The sequence below is a fragment of the Berghia stephanieae genome, chromosome 1 (assembly GCF_034508935.2).
Source record: "Berghia stephanieae isolate SIO BIC M18660-M18661 chromosome 1, UCSD_Bste_1.3, whole genome shotgun sequence".
Lineage (NCBI taxonomy): Eukaryota > Metazoa > Mollusca > Gastropoda > Nudibranchia > Aeolidiidae > Berghia > Berghia stephanieae.
The window spans coordinates 49,045,971-49,067,771 of NC_088360.1; the positions used below are offsets into that span (position 1 = coordinate 49,045,971).

Here is a 21,801-nt window from a genome sequence, read left to right on the forward strand (position 1 = left end):
TTTTACCGCGCTATTGTCCCGCAGTAAAAGGCTGAAAAATGGGATTGTAAAAGAAAAATTTAATCTACAATGGATCGAAAGCACTCGAGAAAGATTAAGTCAAAAAGGATTGATTCTACATAATTGGATTCCAGAGACAAACTAGAAGTGTATTTACTTTGAAATTATCAAAAGTCGCATCCAGATACAAGCACAGGATTCGGCAACAGAGGATCACAATCAAATGTATAAAAAATATTGCCTAGAAAACAAAAAATACAACAGTCCACAACAGATAGATCCGACGGCGAGTGTCATACCACAAGGCTATATAGCTGCATTATTTGACGCATGGCAATAGTAGGCAACGGTGTTTTTAGACAGAAAGCAACGTGTAAAACGAAAACATTGAGGGATAGAGAAACAGCAAGTCGTCTCTCTGTCCACATTATTACGAGGACAAAAGACCCACACACAGAGGCCAAAGATATACATTTGGATTTCACCCCACTGTCAAGGACTCCGGCCAGGGCAAAACAAAGTAATCCCATTTCAATACAATGATAGGAAGGAATCTGGAAAAGGGAAATGAGATACAGGGGAATAAAATACTTAACCCAGTCCGAAAAATATTATTCTGCGTCTTTATGAAACAAAACAAAAACTGGTGCAAATCCAAGAAAAAGTGATTTCTTGATCGTGAAAGTGTTTTAACCATTGTTAATGATAATATTCAGTCCGAGACTGCATTGTAGATGATCAAAACGGAACGAAATTGAAAAATAAACTAATGGTTCAATATCAAATAAAAATTGTGGTACCATGACTGCCTTGTTTGCATTTAATTCTACCTTTAACACGTATTGGAAATTGGTAGGGAAATTCACAATAAATCAGATAAATATATCTCTATAAAGCTATTCACCTCTTTATTTACAGACTTTCATTATCTCAAGCTTGTCGCCTAATAATTTTATGTAAATTTGTTTTAATGTTAAATCTGTAATATCAGGATTTTTTAATGATGTAGATTCCAAAAGTTATCAGGCACTGTCCAGTAATTAATTGAATGCGCTTTCACCAGGTTCTAAAATTATTCAATTGGGGATAAGATATTTAAGAAAAAAACGGATAAAATTGCTGAATTACACGACATTACTGCAAAAACAGGTTAGGATTAGGAGCCCTTAGGCATAGGCATTTAATGACTTTTTTTTCAAAATAAAAGATGAACTCATCTTCCGAGCCTCATGTAATGAATTGTATTTTGACCTAATGTGATACACCGACTGTCCTGAAATTTGTGTATACTACAACTATTGAGCATGTGAGAGAACTAGGGGTGGTAGTATAAATGTTGAAATAATTGTAGCTATATATGTATGTATATGTGTGTGTGTGTGTGTGTGTGTGTGTGTGAGAAGAGAGAGAAGAGGAAGAGAGAAAGAGAGAAAAGAGTTAAGTACAAGTGTACAGAGTAAAGTGATGAAAACAGATGGAATTGCGGATCAATCAATTACCGTTTAGCCCATTTAGGAGGAGGCAGTGTTGGAACAGATGATAAATAATAGTAACATGGTGATAGGAATTGTAATGAGAGGGCCATGACGCGAAATTTTTGTCAATGCCTGGAGGTGATGCAAGGAGATGTCAACAGACGTAGGAGTCAGAAATGAAGATCCAATAATGGCATAGTTTCAAGACCTAGCTCCACATAGATGAGATAATGACAGATTAAAACAAATCACACAGCGTGTCTTTATATCCATGGTCACTGCAAATCGACATTTTACCTAATACATGCCACTGATCCGTAGGTCTCCAGAAAATGAATGGATTAGCATATACTGAAATACAAATAAATACAATTTCACCGGTCAATCAAAGTGTATTCATCTGTGTTGCAAATACATGGAAATGATGATTACATTTAACACGGAAACAAAGAACTAGTGCGCAACTCGTATTGCTCCACCAAGACGAAATCAACTCGAATGCTAAGTTTAAAAACCACACTACCACCATCACTTCATCATCGATTCCACTTCTATCACAACGAAAATAACAATCACAATAAGCTCAAGCAGAGATTGGCACTGTGAAACAGATCATTTCAGTGCCTGAGAACAGATAGATGTAAAACAACACAAAAGGACAGCCAGGTAGATTTAGGGATCGCTACCTGAAACACATTTAGGTTTCAGGTACCTTAGACAAAGGAAGACAAAAGGGGACTAGGAATAAAAAGGATAGAGCAGCAATCTATATGTGCCCTGCCTGAAACCACTCATTGGGTAAAACCCAAGTCATCTCAATCCAGGACACATACAGAAAGCCACAAAGGGACAAGCGAGATAGATAAAAGGCCCTACCAGCAGCCCCTTCCAACCGCCCGCTAGCTGATGGTGAATGATAATGAATATTGAAATCGAAGTGAAAATTCAAGAGAAAATATAAAAATAGTGTCTTCCGTTCAATTTAATATTTGCTGAGAAAAGTATATTTGTAGGCTATCTAACACCAATTAACAAAATGCAATACAGGATTCATGCATAACAAATTCGTAAGACTAAGCCAAGAGATGACTTACAAGTAAAAAGATTAAAGCTGAATTCATCTCCGAGTTTTCTGTAATTTTGACCTAAATACCGACTGTCCTGAAATTCGTATGAAGAACAACTATTGAGAAAGTGTGAGAACTAGGGGTGGTAGTATAAATGTTGCAATAACTGTGGCTATATATGTATGTATGTGTGTGTGTGTGTGTGTATGTGCGTGTTTGTGTGTTTGTCTAGAAGTGTACAGAGTAAAGTGATAAATAATTGAAGGAATTGCGGATGCAATTAATTACCGCATAGCCCATATAGGGAGGCAGTGTTGGAAGAGATGATAAAGAATAGTAACATGGTTTGAGAATTATTTCCTTTACAAAAATGAACCATAATTGATATTTGGGTTATCAGACAAATAAGTGCACGTCGATCTCAATCTAAGTTTATTGATTATCTTTCCTTTTTCTTATCTTTAAAATCGCGTTACATGCAACTATGCACACCAGTAATACTCGTATCCATCAAAACTAGAATTATCTATTTACTAAAATAACAAATATAAGCACTATAAAATGTAAAATTATGTTTTTCATTCAAGGTCATCTTTAAATGGCATTTTGTATATTCACTTTTAGAAATGTCAAGAATTGAAAACCTGAAAAACAATGCCATTTGACTTTTATAATCTTTTCCATTCCAATTGTTACGGGCTCATTTTTGGTGGTTTGGGAAAATTTCCATTGAAACGCAAAAATGATTCCATTACAATCTTAAAACAAGCCCATAATTGGGTTAGGTTACCAAAACTGCTGACATAATATGCACCTTGGACCAACGTGAAATTATTCTTTAGTTTTATTTGCATTTCTATTTCACGGTAATTTATTTCAATAATTATAGGACTTGTGTTAATTGAAATTTGATATCAATTTAGTAAAAACATTTTAAAAAGTTAAAAGCCTTTAAAAATCTATGTAACATTAAAATCCGCACTATGGATAGTTGTAATAACCTATTTCCAAACAAATACAAGTAACAACCTTGTCAATTATCGGCCATTAATGACGAGTAACATTCTATAAGTTGTGCTGATGTTGAATGTCCAAAATGTAGTATCACAATCACATGGGACTTTTTGGGTCTAAATCGGTCCCACCAAATGTCATAGCTGCCACAGGTAAAGTAATAATGCAAAATTATCTATTTTTACCCGCTATTGTCCCGCAGTAAAAGGCTGAAAAATGGGATTGTAAAAGAAAAATTTAATCTACAATGGATCGAAAGCACTCGAGAAAATTAAGTCAAAAAGGATTGATTCTACATAATTGGATTCCAGAGACAAACTAGAAGTGTATTTACTTTGAAATTATCAAAAGTCGCATCCAGATACAAGCACAGGATTCGGCAACAGAGGATCACCAATCTACAAATGTAAAAAAATATAATGACTAGAAAAACAAAAAACTACAACATCAACAGCATAGATCCGCGGCCGGCGAGTGACATAACCCAAGCACATAGACGGCATGATTGAGCATGGCAATAGTAGGCAACTGTTTTTAGACAACAAGTCGTCTCTCTGCCCACAATACGAGGACAAGACCCCCCCAAGGGGCAAAGATATACATTGGATGTTCACCCAGTGTCAAGGATTCGGCAGGAAAACGAGAGAGACGAGAGAGAGAGAGAGAAGAGAGAGAGAGAGAGAGCAGAGAGAGACAGAGAGAGACAGAGAGAGACAGAGAGAGACGAGGAGAGGAGAGAGAGAGAGAGAGAGAGAGAGAGAGAGAGAGAGAGAGAGTGCGATTGCATGTGCAATGGTTAGAAAAATATGAAAGCTGGATCAATCTACATAACACTTAATTTGATATACTGATTGCTGTCTAATAATTCAACGGTGCAATAAAACATTTATGAGAAGTAATTATTACAGCTTTAAAAAAATTCTGAAGACAATGTTTATTTTGGTCCGAGCTTCACTTTTATCTTATCCAAAAGTCCTTTGTCATTAAAAGCTTAATGGAAATGTATTTTATATCAAGAAACATATCGACAACTTTGGTAAAACAAATATTTAAAATCTCGAGGAGGGGGGGGGGGGGGGGGGGGAGGCGAGGTTGATGGATATGAACGTATTGCTGAATGTTTGAACAGCGAATGAACAGTTTTAACATAGATAAACGGGATATATTACAGGACTGACTAGCAATGTCCAGCATTTGTAATATGGGTCTTTGGGGAGGGGGGTAAAGGATAGTAAAATATTGCTGTCAAAAGATATTTTAAAATGCTTAAATAATACAACTATGTTGCCTTCAAAAATGTATAATACTGTTGCTTAATTTGGTCCCCTGATAACGTCACGCTATTTCATCATATAGTTTGTTTCAGTACATGTCTGTATTAATGCATAGGTTTTAACCACTTTACTCTGCTGCGTGCTTCCGTTATCGCTTTTGTATTCTCTTCACAACACGCATGAAAGATGGAGTCTGAACATACTACTCAAAATTTTCAAAAAACATTAAAAGAATTAATTGAAAGTGGTGCAGTGCTATAAATTTGTAAATTCAAGGATTCGATGTCCTAACTTGGCTTTCTTTTGGTTGCCTGTTACGAAATTATAAATAGGGATAAGCCATATTTCCTTATCAATGATGAAAAGCTATTTGTTATGTTTGACCCCCCCCCCCACCACACACACACACACACATTTGATGAAAAGCACGAGTAATAACCTTTAAAAGAGTAGACAAATATTATGGATTATGAGTCTTAAAAAGAAAAAAGAAATTTAGGGCCTTACCAGCCCACGGCTGGTGATTTTATATCCAAATAGATAGGTTAAGACCGAATGCTGGAATCTACTATTTGAGTTTTTGAAACATGTTGAAAAAAATATAAATCTGAAAAAAGCCACGTTATGCCATTTACAACAAAACTGACAGATGTATAGCCCTGGTATATATATTTCAGCCATGACTAGACTGGATTTAATTAAGCCCCATGGGCATTATTATTATAGCCACTAAAAGTCTTAGCATTATCATAATCAAATCTTTAATATTATATATTATTAAACCAAATTCCTACTCCACAGGAATCATCCTTTTCATCACTGCTTGATGTCAAAGTTGCATCTTTCATTGATGATTTACCAGGGAAACAGATTTTCAGCCATGGTATGCTTCTTGATGACATGAGTAAAAAGCAAAAAAGCTTATGACAGGAGAGTAGATAATTTGGCACAGATAAAATAAGCCCTGGAAATTATGATTGACAACCACCATCAAGACGATCTCACCATACTTGAAACCAGACAGCGACAATGAATTCAGATGTCTTGATAAGATGACATGACTTGGTCGCTTCTTGACAAATTTTCATTTTCATCATATCTTGATCTTATACAACATCGTGGAAGGGATAGGATCTACAAAAAAGAAAAAAATAAAATTATGGATATAAATGAATAAAGTTGCATAAAGAGTGAAACCCAAAAAATTCATATTTCTGATCCTTTAAAAAAAGAAATTCTACTTCACTCAACTGAAGTGAGACAATAGGTTACATTTTCACTAATCTTGTGACACGTAAAGTTATTTCAATGACGGAGCTAAATCGAAAATGGTGGCGTTATTATGCACCTCCGTTGGAGGTGTACAAAAACGCACCGTTTTTATCCACCTCCGTTGGCGGTGATGGTAAATTAATGAAAATGTTGCTGCATACGTCCATGAGGTTTAAATAGTTTTAGTTTTAGATTGTAGTTTAGCACGCTGCTTAGTGATTACCGATGAACCTACATTTATACAATGATAATAATAAAAGAATAATAACAATAATTTTAAAAATCAAATGTAAAAAGAAACATGGCACACAAATACTGATCTCAAATAAATAATTTTAGAAAACTAACATCGAAGTTGTTTAAAAACATGTTTAAGTTTCTGAAAAAAAAAAAGAAAAAAATCAAACAAAAATAAAGTAAATTAAAAATATTTTTTAAAAATCTACAATGGGAATTGAACCCGCTGCTTTCAAGGTTAGAGCCTGACAGCTTATCCATTGCGCTACGGAGCCACCTTACTGTTCATCACATTTAATAAGGTTTTTCTAAAACAATTTTACCTTCAATGCAACTTCTATTTTCTGGTTTTATATTTTGATTTTTTAAATTATCATTTTTATATAAATTTATTAACAAAAACTTCCTGCAGATATCACAATATAACTTTCGCCATGTTTTTTTTGTTTGTTTGTTGCTTTAGGTCTCTTCCAACACAATTGAGGTTATATGAGAGACCGCTGAAACAAAAAAAACAAGCAATCTAACAAAAATAGTACAAATGTAAATCAAAATCATAACCTAAAGATATCATAAGCTAAATTATAAATAACCAAGAACAAACAGACAGAAGATTTACAGAAAAAAAAATATCCCCTGTCAAAAATACAATCACAAACCAAAGAAGCAGGATAGGCTAGTAAAGAGAAAAAGAAACGACATCACTATCGGATCGTACACCCATGCGAACATCATAGGTATATGATTCAAGGGTGATGCTCCCATCCAACCACCGCACTTTCGCCATGTCCAAATACATCAACACAATATCGCTGATGACATTGGGTGGGATGCACATATGCGTGATGGAGGTGTTAAGATACACCGTCAACAGAGGTGCATAAAAACACTACGATAGAAAATGGTAAGAGGAGATAAAAAAGTGATTCATCGCTTCAAAACGGTTTTATGTCGGGTGATTTTGATATTTGGATTGAATGCACAGTCAAAAATATTGACTTTGTTTTGATGAGAATTGATGTTTCTTAAATGAGAATAAACTAAAATCTCACATTTCTAGACCTATCTTGACTTTAAAATCTCTTACTGGCATCTGGTTTACCCCGACAGAATACGGTTTTCACGCGATGGGCTACAAATGTAAATGTTGGAGACTTACTTGATCGTTATCCTTTCCATGGGATAGTCGGGCATATATGAAAACGACAGCCTCTATATTGTTGACCTTACTTTTGTCTGATGGACCCATTCTTTTTTTTTTTTTACAAATTTCTCCAGTCTCTTTGATGGTAAGCAGCAGCAGGTAGAGTTTTGTACGAGGGTGCTGAAACAAAGAACAGATTACAAATTGAAAAGACTTGACTCTTAGTTCTCTATTTCTTAAACAGAATTTCCACACAAATAGGATTTCCTTAGTGCAAAAACATCGTCTTCTTGCGTTGATGATCTTGCGTGATACGCATAGGAGGAACCTGCCCAGCAGTGATTGAGGTAGCTGGGTCTATCCCTCTGACGCAATAAAACTGGGATAAACTAAGGGCTTTAGGTAGGCACAGAGATATGTTCCGCCTTCATTACTGTACAAAACATGTTAAAGGAGTTGATTTGTAGTTTTGATGTCTCTTGCGCAGAAAAATACATCCAGCATTGTCCTACTCAATATAAATCAAAAGGCGGGCTCATTTATCAACAAAGGTACACGTAGATCCACTCCTTTATCTGATTCGTTTTTATAGTAACATAATATCTAATTAATGATCAAAATATTTGAAAAACTCATAAATGATATGCCAGATGTTAGAATTCAGATAATGTCCCAGTTTGGTGATCAACTGCTATTTTCTTTAGATAAATAAAGATAAACATAATTTGACAATAACGATTTCAAATATGAGAAAATTTTCTTATCCGCAGGATTTCTTTAAGATTTGATTTGAAGATCAAATTAATAACTTTACAGAGAAAGGCCGGGGATGTTGAAGGGGGAGGTGTAGGTCTGGCATGTTAGAAACAAAACCAAAATATCTAGTATTAAATATAAAATATATTAGACGTAGTAAAGCCACCATAATATAAGGAATAACGTTTGAGAGCAAGCTTTTGGGGAAAAATTCCTTGCCTTGGTAGCCTAATTTACAAGTCGTAACAATACGAAATCTTGATAAGCCGAAAAGATATGGATGTCGAATTCGCATTTTTGTATAGAGCAGTAAAGTAAGGTGCCCCAAACGTAAACAAAGGTCGAGAAGCACGTGGCAAACCACATGTTCCTGTCTTGACAGCTCACGTTCCAATGTAAATAATAGAAAAAAATAACCTTTAAAATTTGGCTGTTAGGTGGCAAAAGAAACACATATTCATAAATACTCGATCATGCATCAAATAATGTCTAGATATGGATATTTTATGGAACAAAAGGTAAAATTTTCTAAAATTTATCAAAAGTTACAGTCTATCTATTTTTAGACCAGAGCAAATTATTGCGCTGGTGTGAACAAAACGAGAATTATTCGGAGCCTGATTTTCATAATAATTTAGCCTTATATTATTATTTCTGCAACTGTTAGATTTTATGTAAACATATTTTCAATACTGAAAGTGTATTGCCTACAACTCAAACTACAAAATTGGGAGACCTATATTGTGCGTAAATTATTCCGGTCCCTAACGGAAATCACTAGCAACTTGTTATTGTTTACGTTTGGGGCACCTAACTTTACTGCTCTATTGTAGGGTAAAATCGGGTAATTTCGCCGTTTTTTCACTGTCTCACTTCTGGCCTGCCGTGGGAGGCCAATTTGCCAATTGGGCAATCCAAACACTGACAATAAGTTTACCTGGCCAATCAATTATTTTTTTGTGAAGTGTTAACGTAGATTTATATTGTATTTTATTCACAAAAGTCCTTTTAAAACTGCCACTGTTGTCGGGTACATTCGCCGCACGTCGGGGAACTTCGCCGCCACTGGCGGGTAACTTCGCCGCGAGATTTTGTACTTAGTTTTTCTCCCTACAAGACAATATGAGGAACAATTTCCATTTCTTAAACTCTTCTTGTCCTCAAATCTCTCTACATTATCCAATACTGCAATATTAACACATATTTACTGGCACTTGAATCGAGTGTAATGATGTATGTAAAGTGCCTTCCTGTGGATACATTACAATGCCAATCACAAGATCATAGCCTGCTGCCCATCCATACCCGAGTCGACTGATTTGTGGTTATTAAACCCACTTACATATTTATTATTTACTTTTCTTAACTTAGTTATATTTTAGTGCTAACGCACAGCGTCTATTGCACACTAAAATCGTCTTTGGAATAATTATAGTATGATGATAGTGATGTGCGGCGAATTTACCCGAGAGTACCGGTGAATTTACCCGAAATTATAGATTTTTGAAATATTGTTACAATTTTTAGAAATATTTTTCTGATGATAATATACACTGATAATGAAAATAAAATGGATATGGATGACCACAAAGTCAATACAACATTGATTTTGTGACCAGGGCCTTCACATTCAACTGCACAAACTAGGGGAACGTTAGTGTAGGGTTGCCGTTACAATAAAAAAGTCAAGGATGTCACAACATCTTGATTACTACATGTCATTTTGAAGTGCTATAACTCTTAAAAGATTTCTCATTTGCTTCCTTCAAACTGAAGCAATACGTACATTCACATCTTGTCTTTTGAATATGGACTATTCCAACGTGAGGGGTGTAAGGATAAATGTTCACCAAGCATTATTTCTTGGGGGTGGAGGGTCGCGGCGAATTTCCCCGTCGGCGAACTTACCCGATTCTACCCTATGTGTGGTTTTTTTTTTTTTTTTTTTTTAATTTTTTAATTTTTTTTTTTCATTATTCAATAATAATTTATTGATATTAGAAATTGCTAAAATCCGTATTCTCGATTAACAGACAGGAGTTGCTTCAGAGGACTCTTTTTTTCATTAAGTCCTACTGTATTTGTTTGACGTCAGTCCCATCGTGATAGTGCGGCTATATGTGGTCTTGTATGACACTCTTTCGGATCTGAAAGTCCTGGGTTCGAGCCTCGCTCGGCGTATAGTTGAGTCCTTGGAAAGGCTCTTTATTAATATTATTGTATCACCGTAGTCAGGTGTGAAATGAGTAGGCCGTCACCTGCCCCTTAACAGCGTTGTCTCTGTCCGAAATTTTGTAATATTGCTTAACAGGCGTCATGTCCCGTCCTACATGTTAAATGTTGCTGTTGGCCAGAGACGACTTGTAATGCGCTTTGAGCACGTTTAGTAGATATTGCGCTATATAAAAGCTGAATTATGATTTTTAGAATGAACTGCCACATTTTCATTTACAATTGTAATTTTTTTTTTCTTGAAAAAAAAAACACCCATTGAATTTCTTCCATTTTAATCACAATACCTCAACTAAAATGCCTAAAGCTATCAAAACAAAACATTTTGATTCACGATATTACAATGTTACTATATATTTTCAGAGTTAGTGACACTTAACAGGTCATTCCCTGCTTGCAGAGCGTTTCGTTCACGATAGAAAATATATGATGCACAAGGCGTGCTTTTCTTCCGAAACGGGTAGGTTAGGACTACACCAAGTATATAAAACTTATGTTGAGTAGGAACGAACTTTCAATTTCTAAGAGTTACAAAAAAAAAAAAAAAAAAAAGTGAATCTATATAGATCTCTATACATTTGATATCTTCCTCGGTTTTTATTTAGAAACGTAGCATAACGCCGTGTGGATGTTTTAAATAATACGAACTGGTTTTATCGTTATCTATTTGTTTTAAAATCAATTTTCCTCCATGATAATGATATGCACTTGTATTAACCCTATTGTATCCCACATTTTACGTATAGCACGTAAGGCAAAAATCTTACATTTGCAGTCTTTCTCGACTTCTTCCAGGTCAAAAGCATAGTCTGAAATCATTCTAATATTCATTGACAATGCTAGGACCTAATTCAGAAGCACGCAATCGTATGGGTGGGCACATTGAAGCAGGCGCCTAGTCACACTAAAGTAGCAAAATTGAATAGTCTCACTCTTCATTAAAAGCACATGTTTTTGAGATAAAAACAAAATCTTGAAGATAACGTGTAACAATTTTTAAAAAGTAATAGCCAAACGGGCTTTCCGCTACGTTTCAAAATTTTTAAAATGAGGCTGGTTATAAATATACTTATTTTTGATAAAGAGTATATAATATTCAAAACCGACAAAAATTTGGAGAAGCGCACTATTTTAAATAAGGAACAGAACTGAATCCAATCAAAATTAATTATTCTGATATATTTAATTCGACACCAGGACAGATCTCGAAACAAACTGTATTATAGTCTTTCAGAGTCATGTGGTCGGTTGAGTAAACTCGGTTTTTATAGAGTAAGTCTTTTAAAAAAACGTTCACATAACATGCCGCATAATTTCAACAAGACAAAACGCACAATTAAGAGCCTCTATACTAGACATCACCAATGCGTTCAGATCATTACCACATGCTGCAGCTGCTCAGACAAGTGATCCTGTTCCGCCTTAGGACTGACCACAATAGACTTAAGCATATATGCACAGACACAGGAAACTAACAGCCACCGGAGAAAGAGGCAGAGCATATACTGCCGCGATGCAGAAAATACTCAACCCATAGAGAAGAGACTTTGCCCTCTGTAACTCTACATTAAAAAGGTAACTCAAAAAAAAAAAAATAAATAAATAAATAAATAAAAAGAAGCGAATACCATCTTCGGGTCTCCAAAGGCATACGAGAATAAAAAGTTCAATGGACACTAACAATCTCTTTCTACAATTTGGATAGACCAGTAGTTTTATCACAAATTACTTTCCGCCAATTCTATCGAACCTACCTATCAAACCACTGCCGTATAACAGGATTCAGAAGAAAAAAAGCAACTTTACTTTTGACTGCACCCTAAGGACACCATTTATAATCACGAGAAAGTTCTTAAGCTATCGAGACAATCCATTATGATTAACGCAAATATATGGATAATGCATTTACTTTTTTAAATAGTTAAATCGTCTCTTTAGAGAATCCATGGGGCCGTTTTCCAATACGCTTCAACAGTCGTAACGTCACTTCCCTCATAATGACGCATGGTAACTTAGTAACTGGCACTAAACTATCGGAACAATGGCGGACGCCCTTATGAAATATTTCTCCGACGAGCATAAAAGCTTATCCAGAGGAGAAAAAAAACAAAACAAATCTGATCATGTTTTGACTTTTACTTATTCTGATCACAAAACATGAAAAGTTCTAGCCAGCAAGAAGAATAAAAAGTAGCGATTTTCTTTGTTTAGAACCACGATGGCCGCCGTTGCTGGGCGACGTGACATCAGACTATTGAATCCAATTACCAAAAGAGACAGCCAAGCATATGAGAAACAAAAACGTCGTGTAAAGACTAAATGGGAGAAATTCCATACGTGTCCGCCACCTACTAAGTATTCGTAGATGCAAAGTAACTGAACTGGTCTAGTTTATATCAAAGTTTGCATCTACAATTAGGGTCTTATTGAAAAATGGTGAGGGTTGTTTGTCATGCCCAAGGCAAGATTGCTGTACAAGATTCGCTCGACTAGAAATTTTTATACAATGAAAGATTGTCGTCTCGGTGGCTTAATAGAGGTCAGTTTGTTTCTCATTGAATAAATAAACATTCGGTTAGCAACTATACGTTATATTTATTGCTTGTAATGAATGAATGAAAGTGGTGGACGCATATTATGGACTTTCTCCCGAATGAAAAAGTTGGCAGTGTAGAAAGTATTTGTGTGGACGGATGAATTCACCGCCACAGGGACAATACGTTGGAAGGCACGCCTAAAGGGGATTTTTTTAATTATTGGGGAAGGGGGGGGGGGGGGGGGGGGGGGTAGATACTATGATACTATACCTGAAACTATGTTTGCCATCACTAGCAATATCGAAACTGATGGGGGACGCAATAAGTATAATGGCGTCGGCCGAAGTCGCAAACGTTAATCGACTCAGCAAATTGTTTTTGAAATTAGAAAAATCACACCACTTATGGAAATGAAACTTGAATATCATATTTATTGGATATTGAATCTAACTGAGAGTCCATAATGGCTAGAAGATTAACTAATATAATAAGTGTTGTGAAACTACGGAAGTCCTCCCCAAAAATGAGAGGATGTCAACCAAGTTTTTTCTTTGTAAGTTCATTGTCAATGTTTTTACACATTATTTAGAACAATTTATTTCTTTTAATTAAAGTAACCTTATAGGAAATGGTTGAACAAATTTTGATGCTCTTCTCATTTATAGCCCATGCTTTACCTCGGAGGCAAGGGACAATTTTATAATACGCCAGTTCGATTTTCAATGACTTCCATCATTATGTAGATAAATTAATATTGCAAGGCAGAATTTTACACGACAATAGTTTAAATATGACGGGATAAAAGATTTTCTTACCTGCCGGGGATTGTTTCTCCCTTAATTTTTTCCCAATTTCCTTCTAAATATATAACATAAATTGTAGACCTTTCACGTTGTCAGAGAAGTATATTATAGTAGACAGTCCAAGTGATTTTGTAATAAGTATCACGAAGCAGGTCGGGACTGTTTCTCACTTAATTTCTCCAATATCTTTCTAAATATGCAATGTAGAGTGTACACCTTTGACGTTGGTCATAAAAGTGATTTATGGTAGACAGGCAAACTGATCTCTTGAAATAAATACCATGTAACACGTGGCGCTGAGAAAGAAGTCATCTACAAATTATATAACCTGAATAGAGTGTAAGAATCTGTTTATTCTTGAAATGCACGAGTTCATCGACAATGCCTGCCAGGTCAAACGCACCAACACACAAAACTGTGTGTAACCATAAACATTTATAGATAGAATGCGCTTGGCCAAGGAGCTCACAACATTGCCATCCGGAAGTATAACGGACCAACACACAAACTCTGTGTAACCATGAACTTTTATAGTCTGGTTAATACAGTTTAGTGAGAACAACTCACAAACGAGGATGGCAAAAACAATAACAAAGGCCTGAGTGACATCATCAGCATACTATCTATAGTCTGCTTGAGATAATTTAATGAGAATTTGTCACCCAACTGGCGGTTTAAAAACAATATCAACAAGGGCTGAAAGAATTCAACTGTGTGTAAAATTGTTGCATTTGTTCATGAGAGAGAGAGAGAGAGAGAGAGAGAGAGAGAGAGAGAGAGAGAGAGAGAGAGAGAGAGAGAGAGAGAGAGAGAGAGAGAGAGAGAGAGAGAGTGAAATGATAATATTATTATCTCTTGATAGAACGAAGTTGACATCACTCAGGTCTTTGTTGTTTTTATTTGCCATCTATGTTTATGAGTTATTCTCACTAAACTGTATTAACCAAACTATCAATGTCCATGGTTACACATAGTTTTGTGTGTTGGTCCGTTATACTTCCGGATGGCAATGTTGTGAGTTTCTTATCCAAGCGCATACTATTTATATATAGATTTGAAACTTGGAAGGCTTCTTCTTCATAATAATAATAATAATAATAATAATAATAATAATAATAATAATAATAATAATAATAATAATAATTATTATTATTATTATTATTATTATTATTATTATTATTATTATTATTATTATTATAATTATAATAATAATAATGCACATTTGCTTAGCGCAGCTTATCCGCTGTATAGATAGTATGCACATGACGTCACTCAGGCCTTTGTTATTGTTTTTGCCATCCGCGTTTGTGAGTTGTTCTCACTAAACTGTATTAACCAGACTATAAAAGTTCATGGTTACACCGAGTTTGTGTGTTGGTCCGTTATACTTCCGGATGGCAATGTTGTGAACTCCTTGGCCAAGCGCATTCTATCTATAGAAGGAACGACATTGATATCACTCAGCTCTTTATTGTTTTTTGATAGCCATTTTAAAATTTAACCAGGAGATGTTTGACCAACCAAAACACAGAATTTGTGCCCGGACAAGCATGGTTGGTTGTCTATTAACAACAACGTGAATGAAATCGACCTCCCTCTTATCCTTGTTATTGTTTTCATATCGCCAAATGGGTGACTAGTTATCACACGATTTTCTCGATCACATTTCAAACGTTTAAGTTTACACATAGTTTTCTATGCTGGTTCTATAGATAGAATGCGCTTGGCCAAGGAGTTCACAACATTGCCATCCGGAAGTATAACGGACCAACACACAAACTCTGTGTAACCATGAACTTTTATAGGCTGGTTAATACAGTTTAGTGAGAACAACTCACAAACGCGGATGGCAAAAACAATAACAAAGGCCTGAGTGACGTCATCTTCGAACTATCTATTGATTAAGTGGTAGAGCAGTGGGTATTTTACATAGACACATACCATCGAAAGTAAAACGTGTGGAGTTCGCTATGTTTACCAATCACTGCCATCGTTTACATCATGACGACTGTCCAAGAGGCGTGGTTATCTAAATGTCTATAGATAGTATGCACTTGGCTACGAAGCTCACAACATTGCCATCCGGAAATATAACAGACCAACACACAAAACTATGTGTAACCTTGAACGTTTATAGTCTGGTTAATACAGTTTAGTGAGAATTACTCATAAACGTGGATGGCAAAAAGCAAGAAAAAAGACCAGAGTGACGTCAACTTCGTTCTATCTATAATATAGTTCTCACAAAATTATTAATACTATGTGTTTCGCCAACATACTCATAACATCCGCCAGCAGAATAGTATGTACCAACATTAGTGGGGAGTATTTAGATCAAGGGTTATCCATGGAAGATCATGTTAAAAAAATATGCCGATGTTGTAACTACCACATTAGAAACATTGGAAGAGTCAGACATTATATTGATGAAGATATTACAGAGATGCTTGTTAATTCGTTTATTACTAGCAGATTAGATTATTGCAATGCCCTTCTCATTGGTTGTCAAAGTAGATTAATTCATCAACTGCAAAACATTCAAAATAAAGCGGCTAGACTTATAAAATTAACGAAAAAAAAGAGATCATATAACACCAGTTCTCCAGGAATTGCACTGGCTTCCTGTGAAGTATTGGATAGAATTTTAAGATATTGTGCTATGTTTTTAGATGTCTGGATGGATTGGCACCTGAATATTTGCAGAAACTGATTAAAAAGTATGAACCCACTCGAAATTTAAGATCATCTCAGTCCCAACTTCTAAAAGTTACCACCTCAAAATCCACTTTCGGTGAAAAAGCCTTTTCATTCATAGCTCCACGCCTATGGAACGCACTTAGTCCTCGGACAAAGTCCTGTGAAAATTTATCATCTTTCAGGAAATGTCTGAAGACTGAGTTGTTCCGTGAGGCTTATTTTTCATGAAATGGATGTTGCTTAGATTTTGTATTTGTATGCATGCTTATTAATTATCATGTCGTGTCGTGATTTTCAATTTTGTTGTTTTTAAACATTTTTATTTTTATTATGTAAAGCGCCGCAGAGCACGATAAACGTGGATGTTTAGGCGCTATATAAATTCATTATTTACTAATTACTAATTACACACAAAACTGTCTGTAACTGGAGACAGCGATATTGATAGAACTAAATTGACGTAGCTCACCTCTTTGTTATTGTTTTATACAGCCTTTTTTTTTTGAGTAGTTCTTACTAAATTCTATCAATCAGACTATAAATGTTTAAGGTTACACATAGTTTTGTGTTGGTACATTATTTCCGGCTGACGGATTTTATGAGCTTTTGGATAAACACATAGCATCAATAGAGACGCGAAACTTCTGAAGTGACGGGTCGGTAAACTAAACATCCTCTCTCTCATAATGTTTTTATGTAAATAAATACAATTTGAATGTGGCAAGGGTTTTCACAGCTTTTATATTCAGCTAGGAGATTTCTACTTACGAAATTCTCTGACTATAAATAGAATGCGCTTGGCCAAGGAGTTCACAACATTGCCATCCGGAAGTATAACGGACCAACACACAAAATCTGTGTAACCGTGAACTTTTATAGTCTGGTTAATACAGTTTAGTGAGAACAACTCACAAACGCGGATGGCAAAAACAATAACAAAGGCCTGAGTGACGTCATCTGCATACTATCTATAAACCTATGTGTATTTGTGCGAATGGCAGGCAGAAATGGTCTGTATTTTATTCAAACACATAACATCAATTCTCAAATGCTATCTTTACGACATGACATTGAACACCTACATACGGAAGGAGCCCCTTAGTTTCCTTTTCCCATATTTCCATTTTTGTCTCCGGTGTAACCTTGAACGTTTGTAGTCTGATTGATAGAATTTAGTGAAAATTACTCATAAAAATGGCTGGCTAAAGACAAGTACGAAGAGCTGAGTGACGTCAATTTCGTTCCTTCTATATCAATCAGACTATAAACATTTAAGGTTGCACATAGTTTTGTGAGTTCGTACGTTTTATACGGCTGGCCGATATTGTGTGTATTTTACCTAGACGCATAGCATCCATAAAACAGGCTCTGGACGCGTTACAATGACATAAAAGTGATAAAATTAATGCTTATAAATTTGATTTAATCAAAACACAACTAAAATGCAGACACAAATGAACACATACACACACAAACACACACACACACACACACACACACACACATATATACACATCATTCATTGTGTACTTACGAAGGTGCCAGATGGGTTGTGTTTGAATAAAATACACACCGTTTCTAACCGCCAAATCAATCCTACAAATACACAAAGCTATGTGTAAAATTGAAAGTTTATAGTTTTTTAGAGAGAATTTGATTCACATTTTCTTTTTTTTTTTTAAGTTTTGATTGATTCTTTTTTATTATTATTCGTTTTGTTCTTTTTAATATTTTTGTTTGGTCATTTTGATTAGATTTTATTTTGTCCTTTTTTCTTTATTTTTTGTTTCAACTCTTCAGTTTTAATTGTTTTTTGTTCTTGTTTTTTTTTTTTTTTTGGTTTAAATTTTTAAAAAAATATTTATTTTTCTATATCAAATTGCTTTCCTCCCTTTTCTTGTTCAAAAAGAATGCAATAAAAAATAGAATTATGCTCCAGAGGGAGACAGCCAAAAAAGATGAATTCATTGAATTATGAATTTTATTTAAGTTAATTCAGGCTTTTTAACGATTTGATGCACATCATAATTTGTATAACGACACGAAGTACCTGAATAAAACTGCAGCTATGACATGTCTAACTCTATTGAAATTATAGTTATAATAATCAAGTCAAATAAAATTGAGTTACTGTGGTGTAAACGTTTTATAATGACATTCATTCATCACATATACGATATATTATGACCTCTGATAAACGGACTATAAATTTACATAATTTGACATGGGCTTATTATTCCTGTTGGTAATGACGACGTTGAGGGTTTAGAGTTATTTTTTATTCCTCTGCAGTCATAAACGAAACGAAGATGACGTCACTCAACTCTTTGTTATTATTTCAAGACAGCATGTTAGTGATTATTAGTCACTAAGTTACATATTTCAGACTATAAACGTTAAAGACTACACATGTTTGTGTGTTGGTATGTTTATTTTGGCCAGCGACCTTAATGCAAAGCATCAATAAAATGGGAAACAATAAGGAAGGAAAGAAATTGGCATTATCCTTAGATAATGTAAATTGATGCTATGCGCTTAGGTAAAATACTCACAATACCCACCAGCCGGATATAACGTACCAGCACACAAAACTACGTGTAACCTTGAATGTTTATAGTCTGATAGAAGTAGTGAGAACCAATCATTAACATGGCTGTTTAAAATAATAACAAAGAGCTGTGCGACGTCAATTTCGTTCCTTCTATATCTTGAAGCTCCTGTAGATTGATTTACAGCTAAATAAATAATTTTCTAAGAACTCCGTCTAAAACAAGAAATGATAAGCTTATGTTGACTTGATTCGTGGCTTGCCGCGTTGTCGGTTGCATTTCATTTGATGTGGGCTTTTATTTTCAGTTTATGATCCTTATCATGAAGCAAACTAAATCATAGTTTTCGTTGAATAGCATCTTATGCATATCGCTTTTCCTGGATGCACAGAATAAGCAACAATCAATAGAGGGTTATTTTAACTATTATATTATTATTATTATTATTATTATTATTATTATTATTATTATTATTATTATTATTATTATTATTATTATTATTATTATTGTAAGTATTAGTTGTATTACAGTTGTCATGTCGTATTTTTGTGGTTATTATTGGTATCATTTTATTCTTTAGTTCCATTTACCTTTTTTTTCTCACTTTCATGTATGTTGTCATCAAATTGCATGAATTATTGGCGAAAGCCTAAGATTAAATAAACTTTGAAACTTTGAAACTTTGGTTATACGTTCCAATCGGAATTATTTTACCGGGGCTGAGAGAGGAATGATTTGGTGGTGTACGATAGAATATCTTTATATGATATTTAATTAGGAGATGGACAGATTGATGCTGATATATAAAAAAAATTGTGATACCGCTATGTGGAAGTGATTTTGTTTTGTTATAGTCCGTTTCAAGCGTAGCCATCGTTAACTTATCGCCTGACACTGACCAAAAAAATTACGTCAAAATGCCACAAAAATACAAAACAAAACAAACAAATCGTGAGTTGTATTCAATAATTCAACCAATGGGACCATTTGTTTCCTTGAGCTCTACTAACGACAACTCACTAGGCGGTGCAAAAAACAAATAATGACGTCAAAATGCCTGTCTTTTTGTGTTTCAGTGTCAGGCTATAACATAACGAAGGCCACGTTCCAAGCCCCGTGTGCACCGAATTTTGCAAAGACATGTCACGAAGTCACCCATCGATTACGCTACGTGTTCGCCATTCTTGAATTATGTTCGCTGGAAGGGGGTGGAGGCGCTTTGAATGTATTTATGCGAAATGACATAAACATTTATTAATTTGACCTCTCCCTTCTGAGTTCCTGGTTTAAAGCCATACTTCTATTCGCCGCATGCTATGAAAAAGAATTCCGCGCTTCGCCTCTCTGGTGAAATACTTGTACATTTTCCCATGTGCATGATTAATCCATATTTTTTAAATCAGTTTTTATGAAAGTATAATTCACAGAGAAGAGCAAATATGCCCCTGGCTATCAAATATTAAGTTGTAACAATGGGAGCGATCTATATTCAGGTTTTCGTCCAACCAAGTCATCAATCACATGATTTGTTGCTGTACAACGATTGGATATTTCTTTTAAAATGTAAACACGCTGCTTTGTTTGTCAAAGTTGTAAACATACACATGTGTCAAACTGAACAAAATGACCAATCGTGATGTTAGATATTTCGAAAGCTGTGAGCACTTTTCACTATGTGGGTCACTTTGAGCACATTTTGTAATGTGACCAATGACCTCGAGCACACGGAAAGTTACTATAGATCGCTCCCATTGTTTATGTCAATTGTGTACAAAATGTACATTTTGCTGTGTCATTTTGAACTCAAGATGGCAATAATAGTGAGCAGTACACATGAATCCCGTGAAATGGAAACCCCTTGTCATGCCTGTGGGCGAGTTTAGCTATCATTATCACAATAGAATTCACTAAAACATCAAAATGTTAACTGTTAATGTTAAATGTTAAGCAAAAAAAAAAAAAAACAAAACAAAAACAAACAAACAAAAAAAACCGGCTTAATGTCACTAACAATTCGAGTCTTTGAGCCATTTAATTATCATTAAAATCCATCAAAAGGTTGTGAAGTTATCCACGTCAAAGCGTGTACACTGGTTGTGGAACGGAGTATAGTATTAGTTTTAGTAGTAGCAACAGTTAGTAGTAGTAATAGTAGTAGTAGTAGTAGTAGTAGTAGTAGTAGTAGTAGTAGTAGTAGTAGTAGTAATAGTTAGTATAGTAGTAGTAGTAGTAGTAGTAGTAGTAGTAGTAGTATAGTAGTAGTATAGTAGTAGTAGTGTATAGTAGTAGTAGTAGTATAGTAGTAGTAGTAGTAGTAGAGTAAGTAGTAGTAGTAGTAGTAGTAGTAGTAGTAGTAGTAGTAGTAGTAGTAGTAGTAGTAGTAGTAGTAGTAGTAGTAGTAGTAGTAGTAGTAGTAGTAGTAGTGGTAGTAGTAGTAGTAGTAGTAGTAGTAGTAGTAGTAATAGTAGTAGTAGTAGTAGCAGTAGTATAGTAGTAGTAGTAGTAGTAGTAGTAGTAGTAGTAGTAGTAGTAGTAGTAGTAGTAGTAGTAGTAGTAGTAGTAGTAGTAGTAGTAGTAGTAGTAGTAGTAGTAGTAGTAGTAGTACGAGTAGTATCTGTTATGGAAAATTGCATTGCTAACATAAAGGATTGGATGAAACTAAACCATCTTAAATTTAATTATGACAAGACAGAAATTATAATTTTTGTAAATAGGTATCAACTCTCAAAATTAACTACAAATGA

At 34.8% G+C, this 21,801-nt stretch overlaps 1 long non-coding RNA gene across 1 annotated transcript; it reads right to left on the reverse strand.

Moving 5' to 3' along the window:
* Positions 1 to 5,208: 5,208 nt before the first annotated feature.
* Positions 5,209 to 14,049, reverse strand: LOC144964131 (uncharacterized). Its single transcript, XR_013643752.1, has 3 exons — positions 13,824 to 14,049; positions 7,499 to 7,663; positions 5,209 to 5,964 (listed from the first exon to the last, which is right to left on the reverse strand). It is a non-coding gene; the product is annotated as an uncharacterized LOC144964131 (long non-coding RNA).
* Between the last annotated feature and the right edge of the window lie 7,752 nt (positions 14,050 to 21,801).